This window comes from Galeopterus variegatus, unplaced genomic scaffold (genome assembly GCF_000696425.1).
Source record: "Galeopterus variegatus unplaced genomic scaffold, G_variegatus-3.0.2 Scaffold199, whole genome shotgun sequence".
NCBI classification, from domain to species: Eukaryota; Metazoa; Chordata; class Mammalia; order Dermoptera; family Cynocephalidae; genus Galeopterus; species Galeopterus variegatus.
This window is the reverse complement of record NW_007726310.1, coordinates 705,261-709,546: the sequence shown is the minus strand read 5'-3', so window position 1 is coordinate 709,546 and position 4,286 is coordinate 705,261. Positions and strand designations below refer to the sequence as shown.

Genomic DNA, 4,286 nt, shown 5'->3' with positions numbered 1-4,286 from the left:
GCGGGGAAGAAGATATAACAACTATACTTTCATGAAGTTACTACAACAAGCAAACGGAAAAGACATTCTTGGGGGGGAGGGGAGAGAGGGAGGAGGGAGGGAGGTGTCGGTGATGGGCCATAATAATCATATACAGTGTATATTGACAAAATAAAAATTAAAAAAAAAATAAAATAAAAAATAAAATAAAAAAACAAAATTTTAAAAAATTAGTTAAATATGTTGGACAAAAATAGAATAAGATTTGTAAGCTTAAGGAATAATGAGGGTTTTTTGAATTGTAATTTTAATAAATTAAGTATTTATTTTATTTTTTTATTTACTTATTTTCATTTATTTACTTATTATTTTCATAAAGCTAACTTTATTCAATTTAAATGACTGTGCTTTATTCTGAGATTACATTCTTCCTATCTTTTGGGTGCTAAACTATCTTTTCTTTTACATAATTATGCTGATAGCAGATGGCAATTTGGTTTTTTTCCTTTCTGTTTTTGTCTTATGTCCTTAGCTGGCAAAATTAAAAGCTAAAAACTCTTAAACAGCCCACTTAAAAATTTTTTTTCTCCTTTGAAAATTTACTGGTGCTTAAAACTCAGAGCCTAGGAATCACAGTCTAGGTAAAGGCCTACCTTCTAGGTTGCATATATATTTCACAGTACTGAATTTTTTTTCTTGATGATTTCTCCATACAAATTACGTAGCAGGATAAAAGTCAGTCTTAATTTATACTAAGCCAGTGTAAGTATGGGCTTAATTTCAAGTGCCAAAGAAATATATTTCATTCAACACCATGGCTATATCGTCTTTTATTAAAACTAATTATATTATTACCAATGGGGTGCCAATTTAAAATGTACAATGTCATTTCTGTGATATCATTACTACTATAGGAACAGCCTGTGTCACATAGGTGAGCAATATAGGTGCAGTGCAGAAAAAAAGAAGGCTGGGGTCCAGGCAGGGCACATTCCTGGGTCAGGGTTTCAGTGGCACCATAGGTGGCTGCCAATCTCCATGTACATTTTGGCCCTTCTACCTTTATAAATCATACTATATATAGCTTTCAGTATTTACATACATTTAAACTGAGGAGAAATATGCATTACAAGAATGCATATTTTAGTGAGCCTCATGTGTCAGAAATAACTCCGTACGTCATAATTACTTTTATGTCATTATCTTTGAGAAAGAATAGTTCCATATAAATGTATAAACTGGAACATACTTTTAGAAAACCTTATAGAGATCTATGTAAATTCAGTGTGTCTTCCCATAAACAAATCAATTAATATCCATTCTCTCAAAGTGTTAAAAACAAAAAAAGAGTATCTGGCCATTACTTTTTATAATAAGTTTCAGAGAAAGTACAAGAATTATGATCATTGGTATTTTGGACCAGATGAAACTGTTGAGTTTTACGTCCAACCCTATCATTCTGTGATTTGCTATAATCACGTTTCTTCCTATTAAGCTGCTGTCAGTAACATTAGTTCTATATTTATGTGAGCATTATATTGAACTTCAAAATTGCTCCTGGTAGTATCCAAAATATATATCAGGAACTCCTAAAAGCAACTTCTGCTTTCCTCCCAATTATGACAACATTTAGCCACATTAATGACTTGACTGTTGAAAAGACAAGCGCAGATTTTGGAGACCGGCTTGTGCCTTGCAGTTGCAGCCAGATGCTTAGGCTGGAGAATCCGGCCAACTTACTCAATGCAGTTCTCATTAGATCTTCTTGGTTTTCTTCAGATAGCAAGCCCCTGTAGACTTGTTGAAATTCATGGTTATTTTATGATAACTCTAAGGAGGCAGAATTGAGGTTATTGAGTTCATAAGAGAATGGATCAGGTATCCATTGGTTCAAGACTGTAGGCCTGCTGTTTTAATTGCAGACTTCACAAATGTCTCTGAAGAGGATTTATCCAAAGCTGGCTTTGGATTTCAGCCAATTTTGTAGCTACAAAGTATGGCAGAACACTCTGCACAAAGATACCCTGGCTCCTATAGCCCTCATTGAGAGAAGACATCTGCAGATGCCTTAGTCGCAGAGTAGATGGTCGGTAGTGGAACTGGAAACATGCCACTGGCAGAGGAGATGTTCAGAATCACCCCTTTAAGGGCCGGCCCGTGGCTCACTTGGGAGAGCGTGGTGCTGACAACACCAAGTCAAGGGTTAAGATCCCCTTACAGATCATCTTTAAAAAAAAAAAGAATGACCCCTTTAGATTTTTCTACCATGCCAGGCAGCACCAATCGTGTGATCTTACAAACAGAAAGAACATTAATATTTTTCAGTTTCTTGATGGTATTGTCCAAGTCAGGAATGTCCAAAAAGTATTCAGGATATGAACGTGACATTCCCATGTTATTCACTAAAATGCCAATTTTGAGAAGTGCCAAGCCTATTTTAATTCTACCATAGATATCTTCTGATGCAAAGTCGACAGCCATGGTCCTTGTCTCCACTTTGAATTTTTCATTTATTTCACTGGAAACATGGTTCAGTTTATCCTGTGATAAGGGCAATCTTCATTCTATACCTTGCTAACTCTTCTGCACATGATTTTCCAATTCCATCAGTACTTCTTGTGACAACCGCCTGTTCACCGAGCCCTGGGCCAACCCCTGCCTTGTTACCCACCCGTCAGACCCAAAGGGCCGTGAAGAGCAAGTACAAGATGCTCAGGACCTGGTAGGCCACGGTGCCCTGCACCCCTGCCCCTCCCCGACAGGAAGCCGGCGGCATTGAGAGCACTCTCCATGGCTTTTGGCTAGGCCTCACTTAAATATTAATTTTAAAAGTTAGCTAAACCTTTGAATCATCCCTTCTGTCTATAAAATGAGATTTATAGTAATACCTGCCTTGTAGGATTATAGAGAGGATTAAATGAGATACTGAGTTTAAAGTGTTTGGCACTGTGTCTGCCACACGACAAGCATTCTATATAACATGCTGGCAATTATTAATATTGTTCATTAATTAATATTAACTTTTCCTTAAAAGAGAATATTAAAATGTTCTCAAACAAGAGGGAATACGGGAAGTGACACAGAACATAGGTGTTGAATGTTTGTCCCCTCCAAATCTCATGTTAATCCCCAATGTAGTATTTAAAAGTAGGACCTTTAAGAGGTGGTTGGACCATGAGGGCTACACCCTCACAAATAGATTAATCCATTGCATTCATGGATTAGTGGGTTCGTGGATTAATGGGTTCATGGATTAATGGGTTATCATGGAGAAGTCTGGTCACTTTGTAAGGAGAGAAAGAAGCACGTAAGCATGCTCTTGCCTCCCTTGCCATGTGACACCCTGCACTGACTTGAAACTCTGCAGAGTCCCCACCAAGAAGGTGGCCCCCACCAGATGAGCCCCCAGGACCTTGGAATTCCCAGCCTCCAAAACTGTAAGAAATAAATTTTGTTTCTTTATCAATTACCCAGTGTCAGATATTCTAAGTGACAGAAAATGGACTAATGCATCAGGTAATCTTGGTGGCAGGGGTAAGACATCCACCACATTCCTTTGCTCCTCAGTCCCTCTCTGGCTAGCAGGACTCATCTTCGTCCTGTCTGGGTCTCCCCCAGATGTGTTAGGCTTCTCCGGCAGGGATGGTGTTCAGTTCATTACCATTGCATCACTCAGTGTCCCCTTTGCTAGTGTCCATCGGAGGCATTTCTCTTAAGTTACTCATTCATTTAACTTGTTTATCCATCCTGCAAACATCCATTGATGTTTATACCAGGCACCATTCTAGGCAGTGGAGATCCTGCAGCCAACAACACAGATGAAATCCTGTGCCCTCATGGAGCTTACATTCTAATAGTGGATTCAGACATAACAAAATCAGCAAGTAAATTATGCACTATGTTAGAAGAGGACATTTTTATGGAGAAAAATATACAGGGTGAGGGGATGAAAGTGCCAGGGGCAGGGATTGGAATTTTAGAAAGAGTAGCCATAGAAGACCCCACTGAGAAGTAATATCTGAATCATTTGAGCCAATACTTTAAGGAGGCGAGAGAGCATTCTGTGCACAAGAAACAGCAAGTACAAATGTTGAGGGGTGAAAGTTTGGCATAATGGAGGTACGTGGAGGTGGCCTGTGAGTCTGGAGAGGAGAGAAGAAGAGGGGAAGATAGGATATGGGGTCAAAGAGGTGATCAGGGCAGGGGCGGGAGCTGATCACAAAGGGCCTTTGTGAGGACTTTGGCTTTTACTCTGAATGAAGTGCAGAGCCATTAGGATACTGTGGGGACAATTGGAGAAGTTAAAA

The 4,286-nt window shown here is 39.0% G+C and overlaps 1 pseudogene; it reads right to left on the bottom strand.

The window, feature by feature from the left end:
* Window positions 1-1,734: 1,734 nt before the first annotated feature.
* Window positions 1,735-2,771, bottom strand: LOC103584506 (annotated as a pseudogene).
* Between the last annotated feature and the right edge of the window lie 1,515 nt (window positions 2,772-4,286).